We start from the raw sequence: 20,680 nt of genomic DNA on the forward strand, positions 1-20,680 counted from the left end.
CAGGCTGTGCAGTCCGAGCTCTTCATCAGTTAACAGTCTGCAGAGCTGCTGCAGGGAGCTGACTGTCCTCCAGGTGGCACTAAGTGAACAAAGTCCAAAGAAATAAACTTGGACTTTTTTTTGAAGCCTAAATAAAATGTGAATAAACTTTATAGATACATTTGAAACCAGCTACTCTGTGACTTTACACACTCACACAGTAACAGAGCTGATTCCTGATTGGAGCAGCACAGAGTTAGTCTTCTTTTCTGGCTGTGGATTGGTTCGTCAGGATTTCCCCCTTTACAGGTTTAAAAACAATCTCTGTCTTTAAATATTTTGACCTCCTTCTTGTGTCTAAAGGTGAAGCAGCACCAGCCTCCTCTGATCCTCATGTTGTAGCTCTGTGTGTGCAGCAGGGGGCAGAACACCTCCAAACTGTGCCAGCAGCTCTCACTGTGAGCTCAGACGTTTGTGGACACTCAGTTTGTTTGAACATAGTAAATAATCAGAGCTTCTCACACTGTTTATGGGGACACCACCTGCCCGAGGGTGTACTGTGTCAGAGAGGTGGTGTATGGTGCTGGGTGTAGTCTCTCTGCTGGTTCACAGTTTTTACTGAGGAGCTGTGTTCATGTCAGGAAGGTTTCGTCTGATCACTGTGGTGCAGTTTGGTTTACTCTGTTTCTGAGTGTTTGTAGGATCAGTCTCTGCAGGTCACCTGATACCTGGCAGTGAAGTGTTTATCAATCAGCTCCGTCAGATTTAATCCAACAGAATAACATGTAAAACACTCCAGGGCTTTTACTCTGAAACTTTCTCCAGAGCTGTCTGGAGTTTTCTTACATTAAAATATTCTGGGATTACCAGACTGTCCACATCATGTGTCCTACCAAAACTTTCATCCACAAATATACCCTGACATGAAACCCAAATAGATCTGAGAGCGAGTCATTAGTATCAGTACTGTGTGTGTGTGTGTGTGTGTGTGTGTGTGTGTGTGTGTGTGTGTGTGTGTGTGTGTGTGTGTGTGTGTGTGTGAGAGAGATATTCAGGTAACTTACTGGGTTACTGCACATGCTCACACCTTTTCAGCACAACAGGTGCAGTTTGGTGTTTTACTGCCTCCTGCTGGAACAATGATGGCAGCTCTCAAGACTTTATTGGTTATTGTCATTTCGTGTTACACAGCCTGAAACGAAATACTGTTCCTCACCAGCCTCTGCAGTGCAACAACCAATATATTTTGAAAAGAATAAATACAGTTTAAAGGGAATAAGTTTAAAAAAGAGCAGCAAAAAAGGCATAAATAGCTTAAAATCCAAGTTCTAAAAAAACCTCCAGTTTTTATTAATATTTTATTATTTATCAAATTATTATAAACTAAAAATATTTTTTACGTGATAAACGACTTCAGTGCTTCGTCCATGACCTCCTGAAGGTAAAGTGCCCAAAGAGCCAATTAGCAGCTCTGAAACAGGAAACATGACTCATGGAGAAGTTCACAACAGTTTCAGCTGCCAATTGTACTCATCACCATGGAGACGGTCTCCATGGTGGAGGCAGAGTGACAGTGTTGTAGATGCTGCATTTTGAAGCCTCAGTGTTTATATTTTTGTTCACAGCCATGTAGACAGAGAGGCAGAGAGAGACAGTGCTGTCACTGAGCTACATGTGTCAGAGCTCAGATGAGGCCCACACATGTGTGTTATCTGTTGTTGCTACACACAGTTAAGATATGGAACATGTGAACATGAGACATATGAAGAGACTGAACAGATAAAATGTCCTTTATATCCATCAGTGACTTTTTATTCTTTTAAACTTGTGCTGCTTCTTTTTGACTCGAGTTAGTGTGACACTGATGGAGCTTCTTGCTGCAGTGTGTTTGGGTTTGGCTGATAACACTGCTCATGCATGTTTCCTACATGCTCTGTGGTAAAAGTGCATCAGTCTGCAGCTCTGTGGCCGCCCTTCTTCTTTTTCTCAGAAACATCCTGATTTCTTTGTGCTCACTGTTTTGCAGAGGTGTTAAGATTAAAAAATAAAAACTGAAAAGTTGCTGCTATTTATATAAAGACCCCATTTAATGCTTTTAAAAAGTATAAAAGAACAGAATGAAATGTCTCCATCGCTGTAGTGTAATAATATCACAGCACTGTTGCAGTAATTTTAATGTGTTTATTGTACAGAGACTGATTCAGCTGTGATCTACTCAGCAGTGAGAACTGAAGACGTCCGTTATGGACAAACAACCATCAGAACAAGGAGGCCCAGGTACAGCTGCTCTTTATCTTTGACTGTGGACAGAGACAAGCTCGCTGCTCACCCTGTTTACAGCCATCATGCTAAGCTAAGCTAACCAAACCACATTGTGACTCAAGCCCAGAGCTCAGACTTCAAAGACATCAAACTCTCATCTTTCTGTCAAAAAACAAAACAAAAAGATTCCCTGTAAATTTGACCTTTTCCTTAAACTGTCCATTATAGCGTGGTCTTCCTACTTATCTTGACACAATACTCAGTCGCGTTGCCTGCTGCAAACTTAAAAGAAGTCTGACGAATGAAGTGATTGTGAGTGTGTCTGACGTCACGGTGTGTGTGAAAAGGTATCCAGCTGGGGCAGACATGATTCTGCAGGTCACCTGCCCAGTGGACAAAAAGAAATAAAATAGTTGTGTGGATGATATATGAATGATAATACGAAGAGTGTTTTGTGTCTCTCAGCCTGAAACAACTGTAATGCCACTTTCTGTTTTGGAGAAAGGACAGTTAAAAAAAGATGTGTGTTGTTTTAAGCAGTGATGAGAATAATGAAGATGTGATGAGAGAGCAACACAAAAGTATAAGTACAGGGATGATGCTCTGTACAGGAAGGGTCAGAGCAGACTCCACCTGCTGAGGCGGCTGAGGTCATTTGGAGTCCAGGGAGCGCTTTTAAAGACCTTCTATGACTCTGTGGTGGCATCTGTCATTTTTCACAGTGTGGTATGTTGGAGCAGCAGTTTATCGGCAGCTGAGAGGAAGAGGTTGGATAAACTCATCAGGAAGGCCAGCTCTGTTCTGGGATGCACCTGGACCCAGTGCAGGTGGTGTGAGACAGAAGGACTCTGGCCAAAATAACATCTCTGATGGACAGAGTCTCCCGCCCCATGCATGTAGATGTTGCTGAACTGCAGAGCTGCTTCAGTGACAGACTGCTGCATCCTCGATGCATGAAGGAGCGTTTCCGCAGGTCCTTCCTCCCTGCAGCTGTCAGACTGTACAATCAGAACTGCTCCCTACAAACACAGATGTTTACATCAGCGCTGTGTCGTGCACTATTTTATCAACCGATTCACACTACAACCAGGGTTGCCTCTTATCTGTATTTAATTTTATTTAATTTAACAACAGTATGGTACTCAGTTTTTGGTAACCATTGTCCTTCATGTAAATATGTAAGAATTGTGTATGTTTCTGTTCTGTGTCATGTGTACTGTTTGTTTGTATATGTGTTTTCTTGCTGCTGTTACACCCAAGTTTCCCCTTGTGGGACAATTAAATTGATATAACAACACTGGTGGTAAAGTTGTGGACTGGAAGAATACCTGACCAAGATTATCTTGCAATGTTTTGCAGCCGCCAGTCAAGCTGGTAGATAAATGTCTGTGATTGTCGCAGTTGGCTGTGTGGCTGGCAGGAGGACCCAAATGCAGGACTCTCATATGGGAATTTAACTGAAAAGGCAGCTTTATTGTAGGACCACAACGAGAGAACACACAGCATAATGAGGGTATGATGCAACACAGAGCAAGGAAAACACGGGGCTTAAATACATTGAGGGATTACAAGGGAATTTGACACAGGAGGAAAGCACAGCCGGAAATAATCAAACATTACAAGACAAGGGGAACCAAAACTGGAACTATCAAAGTTAAACAGGAAACATGAGACATTCACAAAAACTGAATGAATATGACACATGGAAAACAGGGAAGACACAGTGTCAGAGTATTTTTGCTTTTAAAGGTTTTATTATTCACATAATAAAAAGCTAAGAGTGTTTATATTTCTGTTCTGTACTCAACCAGCTGCATATTTTAATTGCTGGCTCCCTACTTTATAACGGAAACTGTTTACCTTCACATTGTCACTGTTTGCCTTCACACTAGCAGGAAACCGCCACCCACGAGTAAGAAACAACCTTGTAGAGAACACGAAGTTTTTTGATAAACCACACCTGTTTTCTTGACAAGATAAGGATGATATTTCCTTTTGTGTATGCTTCATGATGTGTATAAATAAAGCCAGACTGCACCAAGGAGGTGTGTGAGTCTCTCCCTGAGTCTCTCACCCGTGCACGTTTAAAACTGCTCTAAGTGTCTGAGTGATATTTCATTGCATCTGAGTACTTGATAATAGAATATCTTTAACATTTAATTGGTCCTTCGAGCCGGAGGGACATTGATATTTTTTTTCAATGCTCCAATAGGAGACCTTCGTCAAGTCCTGACGTCGTGAGAAGCCCACGCTGTCGACTCCTCTCCAGGCAGAGGATAAAGTCCAGAGACGTGACGTTCGGGTTCTGGCCAGCGTTCTTATAAGAGGTCCACGACTTCAGGGGTTGATGAAGGAAACCAAAGCAACCACACAATAACTCAGGTGAATATTTAGCACTCACTCACATCTTGCGCAAAACGACTGAGGCAACCTGTGGTCTGTACATAAAATAGTTTCCCGTCAAAATATGACAGCTTAGTAACAGTCTCGTCTGAAAAAGGACTGGTACAAAAGTTACGCAGCTCGCCTGAAAAAGGGTTTGGAGCAAGCTTTATGTCAAAATACGACAGGATAGTAACATTCTCGTCTGAAAAAGGACTGGTAGAGAGTTACGCAGCTCGCCTGAAAAAGGGCTCGGAGCAATGTAAAAAGACACAGAGTTGCCCAGAATAATACTCATTACGCGTATGATCTGTTGTTTTACTGTTTTGTTGGTGGAGTAAGTTGATTTTACAGCACATTAAGGAGGCTGAACTACTCCACCGAATTGTTTACCGTTGGTTGCTCGAGTTCTGGTGGAACGGGAAAAGGTTGTGTTTCATCACATAAAATTGACACCGCTTTCAAGGCTAGCTTGAAAGTAGAAGGCCGTGTCAATAGCCTCTCCCATTCCTCGTGCCAGAGAAAGCACCACGGGTGTGTGTGTATGTGTGTAAACGCAAATATATTTATAAATAAATAAATAATAAAAATAATAATGGGTAATAAATCAACAAAACTCACTGCTGACGAGCAGTGGCTAGAGAAAAAATGTCCAGGCGCCGGACAAACTGCAGTGACTGATAAAACCCTTATTAAGTGAAAACTAGAGATCAAAGTAGTTTAAAAAGGTTGGAAACAGACCTCAACGAATAGATATAAATATAAGAAGTACAAAAACAAAATAAATACAGACAAAATTACATTAGAACTTATTTTTAATGTATTGAAACTAATACTAAGAAGTAACCTAGTCAGTTATGATGTGGGATGGACAATTGTTATGAAGTAGTCTGCATCAAGCTTAAGGTTTGCTCAAACTCAGTATAATGACATAGGAGATGAAGAAAATAAAGGAAATATCTAAACTACTTAGGTGCATAGAGGCAGTTGACATGCTTGAAAACCTGTCATTTACCCTGGATAAAATATTACTGAGATATAGAGCACATCTAGAGTAACAACTAATAAGCCAAACCCTGTAGACAACAGCTAAAGTTACAGGATTGTGAAGCTGAATTAAATATGTGGACACCGCTAAGTTGATGAGCATGTTACACATTTTCTTTTTTTTTTATTATTTATTTGTTTTTAGAGCAGAAGCTGCATAAAAGCCAACACATGCAGCTGTCTGTGAGTTCAGTTTTCCCTCACACGTCTGCTCTGTTTCAGTAGCAGCATTTTTTCTTTTTGGGTCCTGACTCGTGTATGTTTTCGGTTTTGTTTGATTATTTTATTTTGTTGATTTGGAAGCAAATTTGTGACCATACTTTTGGATCACAGTGACACATAGTGATTAGGCATATGATTTACAAATGCCCAGTTTTAGAATTGTGAGCAATTCAAAGTTTATATTTATATATATAAAACCCTAATTTCAAAGTTTGAAATATGTAAGATGTGTGAGATGTGTGAATTCTTTGAAAAACTAGAAATTATCTAAAAATGCCTCAAGTGAGAATGTAATGTTGCATCTATAGAGAGAGAAAAAAAAATCTTGCTGGAAGTGATCACCTTGCCAAAACAATTGGCACTTTGCAAATGTGCTGCACACCAAAAAGATAACTCAGAAGTTACTAAAGGCAATAACTTTGCAGACCAAGCCTCAAAGAAGGCAGCACAGCAACATATACAGACCTTAATGTCTGAAACCTCAAAGTTAATACCACTTGAAGACTTAAAGATACTTAAAGATGAACAGAAAGCCGCATCTATCACAGAACAGAAGAAATGGTTAAAGTGTGGAGCACAGCTACAAAATGACTTAATGGTCTGTGATGGAAAACCTATATTACCAGAGTCATTACACAGGACAGAGGTTGTAGTGACACATGAGGTAAACACCTGTGTCAACAGGAGGGAGATATAGTATAGATAAACAATACAATACACACTATAAATTTTGAAACTTTAGCGAATAATTAGTAAGAACATGCCTATTTTGTCAAAAAAAAAAAAAAAACACAACTCACAAGGAAACTTAAGACCTAAGAGAGGCTAGTTTTCCATACAATCCACATGGATTTCATTGAACTTAACGAATGCCAAGCATCAAAATATGCTCTAGTAATTATAGATGTATTTTCAAAATGGCCCGAGTGCATTGGCCTAGTAAAAATGTGGATGAGAATAACACAAGGTTCTCAGAAACTTACACCTTTTGAAATCATCCACGGGAGAGCGTTTCCATTGCCAATTACCAGTGAGCCAATTAACAAATCAATAAGGGAAACTACCCTAGCAGAATGGATGACTAAGCTGTTTGAAAATAAAGAGATTGTGTTAAACAACAAACTGCCGAGTGATATCTCTCCAGTGTCTTGCAGGTTGCAACCAGGTGATTGGATCCTGATCAAAGTACTCCAGAGAAAGAATTGGAGTTCACCAAGGTGGGAGGGCCCATACCAAGTCCTACTTACCACACCCACCGCCTGCAAAATAGCAGAAAGACCATCTTGGATTCACCAAAGCCACTGTAAAAAAGTGAGTGACAATCCAGACGCTTAGACGCCGGCTCCCCTGGCTTCTAGGTGATCTATTGGTGAAGGGAAGGGCTGATTGGGTATATCCCGCCCTTTTTTTACTTCTCGCCAATAGTCTACTCACCAGAGGTCTAGGTGTGCCTGGTCATCATGAAGACACTTGTCCTCCTAGTGGCCAGCATTGCGCTCCTAGTGAGCCTACTAACACTCACCCAGATGAGAGGAAATAAACAACACCACCTGCAAAAAAGATGGACACATGACAATTCGCATCTGCGCGACCTGAACCAAGACCATAACCACCCATGGATGAACAACGCGTGGTATAGATATGTGTATGATAGAACACGCACCGACAACAGCACGGAATGCTATGTGTGTTCACATATGCCAACAACAGCCGTACACGCAACAATATATGGAAAGGCACCTGAACTTGACGAAGCGATGTGTGTGTTCAACAAAGCAACGACTGGCAATTGCACACACAGAGACTTGATGGCAACAGGACTGACCCTAAAAGGTCAAAGCACAAAGAAAGAAGACCTAATTCCATGGTGTAGTGACACAGACGTCAAACGTGTCACGAAACCACTTTCACAACGACGGATCCTAATTGAACAGACAACCCTTTGTGCCTACAATCTGACGAACTGGAACTACACCTGCAACGAAAAACATTGGGTAAACGTCAAAGCCAACAACACAAAAAACAAATCATTCGCCATAGTTTTGCCGCCGGACATACAGCACCCAATGTGTTTCAACTTCTCTGATGGAAACAGGAAACTTGGACGAAACCGCAACTGCACACAGACACTTGACCTGACCCAATCCAAAGGAATACACATTTTCAAAAATGGAACTTTCTGGGTCCAGGGAGCCGCTTGGGCCTGCGGGCCTAAAACCTACTTCATGCTCCCACCGAACTCCACCGGTCTGTGTGCACCAGTACTAATTTCAGACCACACCTTCAAGATCACAGCAGAGACACACACTTCAAGAGCAAAACGTGAAGTTGCTGAAGTCACTGAAGTAATGCCACATGACTCAATCTACGGATCAGATGTGCCCAAGAACTTCAAACTATGGACTGATGGTCAGAAAGTCCTCCACTCCTTGTTCCCTTGGGTGGGAGTTGGGAAAAGCATACTGAGGATCGAGACACTTGACTATCGATTTGGACTGTTCCTAAATGCTTCAATGAAAATCAACAAGGCGCAAAATGAAGAAATCGACGCAATACGCATTGTAGTGATGCAACACAGAGTCGCACTAGACATGATTCTAGCTGAAAAAGGAGGTTTGTGTGTATTGTTTGACACTACATGTTGTACATACATCCCAGACTGATGATTGGTTGACATGGTTACTAGGTGGTTCATGGAAGTCCCTACTGATTAAAGGACTTGTTGGAATTGCATTTTTGCTTTTACTGTTATGTGTTTTCACAACATGTGTAGTACCCTGTCTGAAGAAAATGGTGTCAAACATGGTAACAACTTCTATCAATGCTTATGTGATGATGTCTGAAATGGAAGAAATTTTGAAAGATGATCCATACAGTAATGTTTAGTTTAATTGAACACAGGACTGTTTTATGACGTTCAAACCGAAAATGTTTAGACAAGAGGTTATGAACTGACAAAAATAACAGTACTGTCATGTGAGAAATCTAAACAACAGGAGGGAATGTCAGAGTATTTTTGCTTTTAAAGGTTTTATTATTCATATAATAATCAGCTAAGAGTGTTTATATTTCTGTTCTGTACTCAACCAGCTGCATATTTTAATTGCTGGCTCCCTACTTTATAACGGAAACTGTTTGCCTTCACATTATCAGTCTTTGCCTTCACATTGTCACTGTTTGCCTTCACACTAGCAGGAAACCGCCACCCACAAGTAAGAAACAACCTTGTAGAGAACACGAAGTTTTTTGATAAACCACACCTGTTTTCTTGACAAGATAGGGATGATATTTCCTTTTTTGTATGCTTCATGATGTGTATAAATAAAGCCAGACTGCACCAAGGAGGTGTGTGAGTCTCTCCCTGAGTCTCTCACCCGTGCACGTTTAAAACTGCTCTAAGTGTCTGAGTGATATTTCATTGCATCTGAGTACTTGATAATAGAATATCTTTAACACACAGTAACTTAAACTAGAAGCAAGAACAACAAATATAACATCAAGAGAACTATAACAAAAATAAAAAATAACCAAGAAAGATAAATTAAACACAAAACACTGGGTAACCCAGGACCATGACAGTGATATGGTGTACAAAAATGTAAAGTTTGTTTACAGAAAGATGGTGCTGCACATCTTATCCAGATTCCATTTGTTTAACATGTTCGGTTTAATTTATTTATTTTGTTGTTTATTCTATTTGTTTATGTACAGCACTTTATGAACCTGGTTTTATGTTAAAGTGATTTATAAATAAAGGTGGTATGTTATAGTATGGTATCTACCTTTGCCAAATGGCCAGTTGTTTTATCTGCCAGGCACATCTGGTAATTTGGGACATAAAGCTAAATATGAGAGTGAAGGCTCCCTGTGTGGCCAAAAGGGGGATACTTTCTTTGAATGTCCCAAATCTTATTCCAACATGACCAAGAATATTTAGCAGCCCTCCTCTGCTTCTGTGACGACTGGTTTATGACAACAACCTGCCACAACCAGCTGTGGAACAACAGCCTTTTGTTAGGATGCCTGGGTCGTTGACCCAGGGGTTTTGAGTTTATTATATTATTTATACTTTCTAGTTTTTGGTTTCTTTGAGTTCTGTCTTATGGCTTATGTCTCTGTCTTCTTTAGTTGCTCTGTCTCCCCTATCACCTGTATCCCCTTGTCTAGTTCGCGTCTCTGTGTATCCTTAGTTCCTATATCCCCGTGTCCAGTCAGTGTTTGTGTCTGCCCTGGTCCCACGTCTCTGTTCCCTCTGTAGTGCCTGCATGCGAGTCTGTGTCTTTGTTCAGTCTGTGTTATGTGCTTCCTGTTTTACTTTGAAGGTCTCTGTCTTATCTCAGTGTGTTCAGTTTACACTTCTTTGGTCTCGTCAGTTCTGATTTGCCCCAGCTGTGTTTCCCTCCTGTTACTCATTCCCTGATTGCTCCCTCTGTGTATTTAAGCCCTGTGTTTCTCTGTGTCTGTGTCGTGATCTACCGTTTATTTTGCTGTGTGTTTTGTCAATCCGCTGGTGTTAGTTTATTTTTGACCTTTTTTCCCCAGTTATGTTATGTTTGAGTTCAGCATTAAAGCTGTTTTGGTTTAAGTTCTGTCTCCGGAGTCTGCACCTTGGGTCCTATTCCTGTCTGCACACAGCCACACCTAACACCTTCAGCTCAATCTGAAACTCCTACAGTAGCTGAACCTCAAGTGTCAGTAAACCTGGGAATCCAGAAGACTCCAGCCACAACAGAAGAGTTTGCCGAAGATCTCTGAGGACAATAAGGAAGAACATCATGTGTTGGACTCGCAGCATAATGAACATTATGAGAGAATTGAGGAAGAACAAGTTGATAGTTATACTGCACAAAGTCCCGTTGATGTTTGAGAACGATGGTGAGAACAACAGTAATGAAGATATAAATAAACATGGGACTGACAATGAGGGCACATCAGATTGCTATGAAAGTGTCAGGGACAGTCCACTGACATATCATCTGGAAAGTCTACAACCTGTTACGCTGGTACATCAGCTGAAGTAGATTCCCAGCACACAGTTTTTATGAAAAGAATCATCCTGCTATGGAGCTTGTTAATGATCTTCCCAACAGGAGCAGAAAGAGGTGTGTTTCCACCACATCCTACAGCCAATATTGGCAGCTTGTTGTAGGCTAGGGACTCGCCTCATTTGATGAGGCACATGATCAATAGTGGTTCAACGACCCAAAGAACAACTTCCACTAAGGTTTAAATACCTGGGATACTCTACTAATTGGTCTGAGAACTCAAGAAGCTTCTTGGACCAAAAGTCTTTAAGAAAGGTAAAGAAGTCCAGTCGCTTTTCTTTCCAAACCCCTCAGATTATGCTGCTAATAGATAACTAACAGATAAATTGTTAGACTAAACCATTCATTACATTTTTATTGGGGCAATGAGTGATCAGCAGTGATGGGAATAACAGCGTTACAAGCACCGGCGTTAATAATGACGTTACTTTTTCAGTAATGGGTAATCTAACTAATTACTATTTCTATTGTTGCAATGCCGTTACCATTAACAGTACGAACAAGAAAAAGAACAAAGAACAAGAAACTGCAGTGCGGTCACGTTACTATTTTTCAACAAACAGACACTTGAAGCTGTGTTCAGATTACTGCACCTTAGATCAGTTGCACAGAAGTAGCTGTCTACGTAAGTAGACAGGTAATCACTTTCTGGCAGATGAACACTTTTTGTCACAACACCTGGAGTTAAGGGGGCAAAACAATCGCATGAGCGCTGCTGTTTGACTAAGGAAGATTAAAGTAGTCGTGACCACCTCAAGATGACAAAGCAACAAGGTGATATAAACCAGGTTTTTAAATTGTGTTCATAGGCCACGTGTCGACTAATCAAAAAATGATATGGCAACATGACATTTGGTTCTTTAGGAAGAGGGCGAAGTTTTAGGAGTGACAACAAGAGAGAAAGAAAGAGCGGAAAAAAGAGAGAGAGGGCGCGAGTTTTGAGATGTGAGAGATTTGTGACGTTTAGTGTGTTTGGAGTGTGTAGTTTGTGGATCTTACAGTAAAAATATAACTTTTTCTACTCTGAGTTTATGTATTTTGTCTGCTTTAAATCAATTGTGTTAATACAGTATGTGAAAATGAAAACATGACTGTAAATTCAGACATGTGAGGTTGTGCTGAAAAGAATGACACCAAACAAATAAGTAAATAGTTTTAAAGGTGAAATGTGGAGGTAAAATTAAAAGTAGTCAAAAATGGTCAATTATACCCTGGACACCAGAGGGTTCAACATTTTTTATTAAGTAACGCAATAGTTACTTTTCCTAGTAATTAATTACTTTTAGAATCTTGTAACTCAGTTACTAGGTTAATTTTCTGAAGAATTAATTAGTAACTATAATTAATTACTTTTTCAAAGTAACTTGCCCCACACTGGTGATCAGTAATTCATTTAAAAAGTAATTTATTTAGTAAGTAATCACAACTGTCTAAATGTAACCAACTTTCATAGGTTTTAATATCCTGATGTTGACAGTTGAAGCAAATACAATAAAATAATAACCACACATGTTATGTGTTAGTCTTTAATACAGCTCTCCAACACACACACACAGCAAATAAATAATCAGTCACTTTGATTTTTTAAAATCAAATTTATCATTATTTTACTAATAGATTTGCAAATCGTTACATAAAAATATTATTAACTGCTTTTAGAAGTAGAAATGATTTATGAGGTTTTAGATATTTAAGATAACTAGATTGAATTAATGCACATTTTAAAACATCAGAAGCTGGTGGATAATAGAAGACAACTTAAGGAAGCGTTTCCCTTTTTTCATGGTGAAAAGAAGATGACCACTGAAGGTGGAATGGTGAAAATGATTGTCATATATTTTAAAACTAACCCAGAGACATAGAAACACCTGATCTCCAGTCTCTAGACGCAGTGAGGCTCCATTAGAAGCTGTTCCGAAATGTGAGGCCTGACGCTCCCACGCTGAAAAAATGCGTTCTCCATTCTTAAACAACACAACAGCTACACAATGTTTTAGTTATAGCAGCAAGTCAAAACTAATCACATGTTAGGGCTCTTGGTTTTGTGCTTGTGGGTGAAAATGTTATTTTCAAGCTTTTCTTCGTCACATTTTAATATTTGCATTCCTGTTGCCATAGTGCCTGAAGGCTCTTACAATATAAAAAGAAAAAGAAAAGATTTTACCGGAGGAATTCTCACCTTTTACCTTTGGGCCAGTATTCGTAGAACATTCAGTGTTAACCTGTTCATAGGCCCTAGAATGTTGAATTCAGGATCCAGCAGATGTTTGTGAGGTACATTTTGGAAGAGCTGGATAAACATCGTCTAACTTTTCTTTGCTCTCCAGTATCATTGCAGGAAAATGCAGGTTTTATTAAAACTGTTACAATTTAACACTCAATCCCAAAAACAGACTTGACATGTTTCCATGAAGACTGCTTCATAAATCAACAGCTCTGAAAATCCATTTAAAAACAGTAATGTAGAACATGATCGCTATCACTCTGTGTCTCTAAAAAACCCAGCAAACTGGTGATCACTTCAACAAAATGGGCATAGTTTATGGCTTTATCAGCTGCAACACCATGTGGCACCTGGATCCCCACCCTGCAGGCCCTAAAGGTGTCTGACCTCCAAGCCTTGTTGCATATGTCCCTCTGAGGTCCTTGTGCAGTAGCAGTAGCTGTACTAGTAGAACAAGAAGTAGTGGCAGTAAGAGTACTAGTATTGTGCAACAACCAGGCTTCACGAGCAGTCACTCTTCTGGCTTACAAATGGTGAAAACATGTCATGTGTACATGCCACACTCTTAACTGTAAATCACATATTTTGAGAGGCGAATTGGAAAAGCAGTTTAAAATTCTGGTTTGGCATAGACACAGACTTTAGTAATCCCACACTGGGGAAATTCACACGTTACAGAAGCACAAGGGTCAGCAAGAAAACGTGAAACAGAGATTTATTAGAAAAATACACAAATAAATAAGTAGTGCAAAAAATTTAAAACAAGGAAAAACCTACGCAAGAGTAATTACTACTGATCTGCAAACTGCTAACTGGTTGTTAGAGACAGCAAATACACTCAGAGGATATCAGCATGTCAGTATAAAGCTGACTGTAGTTCCTGGTCAGGCTGGCTGCACTTCAGTTAACTCCAGTTTTTTTTATAATTTAAAATTTCATATCAGGTTTAAGTTTCAAGTTTTATTGTCATGTACAGATAAAAAGCGTAGTCACATTTACCCATTATGAAATTCTTTGGCTCGTGCTCCTAATAAATGTGTTTATTTATTAGATCTACTGATACAGCCAAAACATATAGTCACAGCGTGAGGAGATTCTGGACCCAAATGCAGGCACAGGCACAGCAGCAGATCAATAACAAATGGAGAGCATTTATTTTAGAGGCTTAACAAAACATAAATAGAAGGCAAGGAACAGGAAGGAACTAACAAAACATAGACTGGGAAAGCTAAACTAAGGAACATGAGGAATATGTAAAACAAATTCAAATTCAGGTTTTATTTGTCAAATCTTAAACCTTAAAGGGTTCAGCAGCATTTACAAATGTCATCCTGGATGGAAGCATGTGCTCCCAATCACAAGCTGAGAGGTTCACCAAATTCAAATCAAATCCAGATTTTATTTGTCACATACACAGTCATACACAGTATGATATGCAGTGAAATGCTTACACGACTGCTCGTGACCTAAAGAAGAAAGAAAAGGCTATGAATAAGATAGGAAATAAATACGAAAATTAAAAAGGGTCAATTTAACTGGGAAGGAATAAAATTAAATATAAAAATTTAAGTTAAAAATGAAATGACTGTACAACAAAATACACAATATAGAAATATATAAGAATGTATGAAGAAATATAAATATATATGTACAATAACAGCAGCTGTACAGTATTAAGTGGAAATGAAGAAATATAATGTCCAGTGTTGTGGGGTCATTACACACAGGCTAGAAGTGCAAGTCACTCTTTACTGACACATCATAAATACGTTTAATGCTGGATGGTTGAAGTTTTTCTACAATAGTTTAACCACAAGCATAATTTCCACTTCTGGATAAAGATCACTCTATCTTCATGCTTCTTAACAAATTAAGAGTGTAATGTCTTTATTAAGTTGTTATTTATTAATGCATACATAGTAATGTGCTCGGTGACATAAAGGTCCACCTTTCCAGAGTTTGTGTGCTGCGTAGTTTTTTTTCCCCTTTGTTTTAGTTGTTTTTGTTTTGCTATCTTCTATTCACAACCCAGTGTTTAAAATGTTTAAAATGTTAATAATCCTAGGGCCAACCCTCCAGCTTGTTATGAATCGCCCAGATTTTTTCTAAATTTTGTGATTCAAAAGTGGCCTTAATACTTTATACAGGCTAAATATTTCCAGAATAATGTTTCTCAATGTAAAACTGTAAAGAATCTTTACACAGGATACAACATTTTGTAAACAGCCACCTTAGAACCTGTTGAGCCTCTCCTGTACTGTTAGATGGATGTAAGGCCAGATCTTCATAAGCCGTCCTCATTACTCCATTAAGTAACCAAACAAATACATTTACTCCTGCAAATTATAAACATTCCAATTTTTCCTTCCAAAAGTAACAAAAACAAAGAACAACAAATGACTCAGCATTGATAAGCAGAGCTAGACTGCAGTCCAGTTTGTCTTTATCCTTCATTAGTTGTTAGTGTCAGCAGTAGAATGTGATAAGTATGTCTCACATATAAATATAAAATCTCTATAAAAGGATTGACTCCTTAAACCTATGCAGCGGATATATTTAATATGCTTATTTAATAATGTTCTACAAAGAGGTCAATGTGTTTGGGATCTTATTAGATCTCTCAGAAAAGCTGTCAGAGAAAAACATTTTTCTTTCATAATAACAGCTTAATGTTAAACCACTGAGTCCATCTAAAACATGTTTGTGCATACATCATACATAATATCACTTAAAGATAATAACAACAATAATATTTCAGGTGAATACCTCATGAAGTTCATCAACAGAGTGCCAAGAGTGTGCAAAGCAGTAATCAAAGCAAAGGTCGACTATTTTAAAAAATATAACATAAACATAACAAACATATTTGAGTTATTTCATTCTTTTTTCTTTACTACAAAATTACACATGTGTTCATTTAGAGTTTTGGTGCCTTCAGTGACAATCTACAAAATAAAGAAGAACCATAAAATGAAAAGCTGCGTCCAAACTGTGTGTATTATGTAGAAACGTCTCCACTAGTTTCACATAAGCATGACCTCACAAAATAATTTTTTAATCCAACAGACCTGACGTTATTTTATCTCTCCAAAGCATAAAACACAACAAAATCATCCTGATTCCTGACAGGATTGTGGCATAATATTACACAGAATCTGACACCTCAGCTCTATAGAGTGGGCAGTCACATTTAAGCAGTTCATTTCAAGTTGCAGATTCAAGCTGCTCTTCATTGCTTTGGCAACCAGATGCCACCAAAGAGGATTGTGTTTAAAAGGTTTGTTTGGCCATCACGCAAAAAACCCCACCCTCATAACTTACAACTCACTTAAATACAAAGCAAAGCTGGGCTGGAGCCATAAATCTTGAATTTGAATATTTGAATTCCTAGAAAAACCAAAAACCAAAAAAGGAGCAGCAGTTATTGCTAACTTTTAAGTTAAGTCATCTTGCTTTTGGGGATTTTTCTGTCTGTGTGCATCTCTGTAATGCTTCTTTGAGAGCCTGTGGAAGCTGGAGGCTGGAGCATAGTCGCCATCAACAAGCTAGGTCAGCCATGAACCTTTGCATATTTTGAATGTGATTTGGCAAACTTGAATGACTGAGTGCCTTGTGGATAAGTTACTAAGCAAATTTAGTCCATCCATCTTCCTCTGCTTATCCAGGGACAATCACTAACCAAATTTTTAAGCAGGAGAAAAAATAGCACTTGTAAGGACATGAAATGCTTTATCGACAAAAACAAGAAACCCTGCCCCTGTAATCTTTTATTTACAATATTGTATTTGGTTAAAATGTTCTGATGGTTCAAATATTTTATTTTCTTTAGTTGTTGCAAAATCATGTGTGTGCCAGTCTCCAATGAGACATTTACAAGTGTGTAACAATATACTATGTCTATATATTTGCAGGTAAAGAGATACAAACAGTAAATAGTTTGACCTTGGTCTAAAGTCCACACGGTTGCAGGGAATGTGTGAAAGTTGGCTGTTAATTCCCATTATGTGTGGTTACTGTATATTACTGGTAGTGATGTAGATTAGCCATGATGCTACCGATTAGCAGCTGGAGCTAATTTGCCGTTCGTGTGGAAACCTCGTGGCGCTGTGGTGGATCTCCACCTGTACTGGGCTGTAATCACAGTGGATTCAGACCTGGGAATCACATCTTCTGTTTATGTTTATTTCATCTATGCTACTGTAAGAAGTGTCGGTGTTTCGAGTTTGAAACAAGCCGGGCCACTCACCATAATGCAGTGCGCCTAAGAAACTGTGTACAAGTGTATGAAAGTGTTTTTATATATTGCAGAAGATACAGTAAAGGCAGACTCACAAAGCTGCCTAATTCTTTTTAATCAAAGTGTGTAACATATGACATTTTAAAGAATTCTTCATGTGGACATTATCCACTTTATTTGTGTAACACAAAGTCACTCATAATGTGACCTCTGTGTTAATCTGATCTGCAGAAAATATGAGAGGGGTTTTAGCACAAGAAAACAAAACCTGAGAAAAAAACGTAAGAAAATAATTGAAAGGGCTGCAAAGTATTCAAAGCTGAATAATGCTGAGCCCGACTTTCCATGAAGTCACTGTTACCCAGCACGACGAAAAACAGATGATCAAGGACAGAAAGAAACTGATGATGCCTCCTGTGACTTTTCCTCCCTAAGCCCAGCCCACTGGGAGACAGCTTGTACTTTGTTCTCCGTTTGTAAATCCATCGTATCAAATGTGACAGAGTTTACAAACTGTTATAGACTCAGTTTGGGCTGAAACTTGGTGACTTTTCCTAAACTGACCCAAAATACACGACAATGAACGGATTTAAATATTTTATTCCGTTGTACAGATGATGCAGATGTTCGTACACTGACAGTGTTTCGGGACAAGTTTGACTCGTGTCTGTTCAGATGGATTTTCAGATCCACCAGTTTGGCTAAAATTAAGGAACATTGTGATTTTAGGGAAAGTTGACACTGTGAAAACATTTTCATACAAACTCACAAACATGATGTACACACGCATGTTTGTGTATCTGTAATGAGACAGAACTGGGTCTCATATGGCTCACACGAGACCCAGTTCATGGCTGAAGCCTTTATGGGTGACATGATGTCATACATGTCCTGAAGTGGATTCTGGATTTCTGACGTCCTTAATCACCACAGCAGTGAGGTCAGTGTGACGAACTGATGCTCTGTTCTCTGGCCTGACAAAGCTTTAACTCCAAACATCTCTCCACTGTTAGAGGATCAGTTTTTTATGGCCTGACAGTGTGAAGCCTCCACCTACATCACCGAACTGCTCCACCTTGCTCCACTTCTGCACTCTTGAGTCTGTGACCTTCTTTAAACAGCTTGTTTTTGTGTTTGTGGTGTTTTGCTCGGCTGTGCCCTTTTTAACACTGTTGTGTTTAACTTTGTTTTTTTTTATATCTCTGGAAATAAAAGTTTGGTTTGTAAAGACAAAGAAAATGAGTGAAATCTCTCTCTGAGGATCCTCAGCGTCACTGTGACACGTGCCTGTGTGTGCACATCTTTACTTTTAATAAGACGTTTCAACATGCAGACGTTAATCTAACACAGTAACAGCTGCCTTTGTTTCAGATCCAGCTCATTCCAGTTCACTGACAGAGACAAAGTTTTGGTGCTGCGATAACGACTCTGAGCTGATGAAGGTCTGATGACTCTGATAACATCTCCCTCCCAGTAATAACCTCCCAGCAGCAACTATGACAGACACGTCTCCTGACAGTGACACTCTTACAGATACACATTCAAGATTCAAGAGCTTTATTGTCAGTACAGCAGTAGACACAGTATACAGCTTACCATATGGTGCATTTATAAGTATACAAAAGATATCTCTCTCCAAGAGATGTAAAACTCAAAATTACAAATACATAACATACTAAACTTTGTGATGCGGCTGCTGCTGCTCCACATGTTAGTAAATCTGACCCTAAATCTTCCTGCTTCTCTTAGAGCACACAGGTAACGGCTGCCCTGAGCATGAAGGTGTGTCTGCAACATGATGAAGCTCGTCTAGAGCAATGATTGCAATCTGCTCCGGGGCAGCTGGAGAGTCCTGTTTGCTGTTTGCCTCCTTTAGAAAATATAATAAGAGCCAGAAACTTCTTCTCAACACAAAATAGTCTTTGAATGTGTTTTATCTTATTTTCTAGGGTCCATTAGAGTGACCGTGGATACAAAGTGATGTTAGAGGAGAATTAAAGGTTTTAGTAAAAAGTGTGAAGGTTGACAGTTTGATTACAGCTGCTCAAACTGATTTCCTGCTCTTTGTATGTTTGTCACACTTATTAAATGTTTCAGATCAGGATGATGTAGCTTTGGATTTGTTCCCTTAATAACAAACATCTTCATTTACAAACTTCAGTTTGTGTTTTCTTTGTCTAATATTTAAATGTGTTTGATCTGAAACATTTAAGTGTGACAAACATACGAAAACCAGGAAGGAAACAAACTCTGTTTCACTCTGTTTGTTTCCATCTTATGTTCTTATATGTTGTTTGTTTGAAACTTGTGATCAGTATTTTAAAGTTTTTAAACTGAACTCAAACACAAACTACAAACTGGTCACACATTGAAATGAATTGTTCCTCTGAGTATCTGAACCTGCTGTTGTGTTGCTTTTGTGTGCTGCTGTCACTGATGGCTGCTGCTGTGACAACAGACACACAAACAGTTTGATGTCATCAGAAATCCCTCTGCACACACTGAGAGAAAAGCTGCTTTACTTTCACACTCCAACACTGTTGTCATGTCCTGCAGCCTGAGTGTAAAACAACACTGCCCCCGTGAGGTCAAACTGGAGCATTGCACATGATAATTCACATCCAGCAAACGTCTTAGAGATTCACACACATCTGACCCTGATTTAGTGGAGACTTTAGAAATTTCAGTGTTTCTAGGATCTGTATCCTGTGTGTGCACCCACTGTGGGCCTTTCCTGTGCTTAGTGTCAGCCTGAGCTCCATGCAGGCCTCAAAGGCCAAGCAATTCAAAAGCTTCACCAAAACAAGACACCACTCAAATAGCTGGACCCAGGCTCGCCGCCCTTATGGAGGAAAACATAGAAGATGATCTCTGTGAGTTATTTTTACTGTCATATTATAAAATGTGATGTTCTAGCATCATGTTCTTCTTCTTAAGCCTTTGAAAAGCTTCCTCTGTGTCCATTAAACTGATGACTTTAGTGCTGCTGTCTACTTGTTACATTTAGTACTGTTTAATTCTCAACCTAGGAAGATCTGTAAGAAGGACTCACAATATAACATAATACTGTAAGATTACTTACAGGTAAAATACTCAGATTGTACTTAGATAAAAGTAATCACAGACTGGCCCAGCCCGACTGCCTTGAAGCTCAGGTGTCTTCACTGCCTCCTCTGATAAGAGCTGGAGACCTGAGTAGGTTCGTCACCCATCAGCAGCAGATCACCTCTCGATCGGGCACGTTTTCATCTGGGAGGGTTTCAGAGCTCACTGCCCTCGGCG

General features: G+C 39.2%; 1 protein-coding gene and 2 long non-coding RNA genes across 3 annotated transcripts in view; 1 reads left to right on the forward strand and 2 right to left on the reverse strand.

The window, feature by feature from the left end:
• LOC120727396 (urokinase plasminogen activator surface receptor-like) overlaps positions 1 to 20,680 on the reverse strand; it is an 85,409-nt gene that overhangs the window by 49,599 nt on the left and 15,130 nt on the right. The gene's annotated exons all lie outside the window — the stretch shown is intronic.
• Positions 3,972 to 9,286, forward strand: LOC120727402. Its single transcript, XR_005694521.1, has 2 exons — positions 3,972 to 4,116; positions 9,046 to 9,286. It is a non-coding gene; the product is annotated as an uncharacterized LOC120727402 (long non-coding RNA).
• LOC120727409 lies at positions 9,193 to 10,784 on the reverse strand. The gene is made up of 2 exons (XR_005694528.1): positions 10,541 to 10,784; positions 9,193 to 9,900 (listed from the first exon to the last, which is right to left on the reverse strand). It is a non-coding gene; the product is annotated as an uncharacterized LOC120727409 (long non-coding RNA).

Source organism: Simochromis diagramma, unplaced genomic scaffold (genome assembly GCF_900408965.1).
Source record: "Simochromis diagramma unplaced genomic scaffold, fSimDia1.1 OVJJ01000740.1, whole genome shotgun sequence".
Classification (NCBI taxonomy): Eukaryota; Metazoa; Chordata; class Actinopteri; order Cichliformes; family Cichlidae; genus Simochromis; species Simochromis diagramma.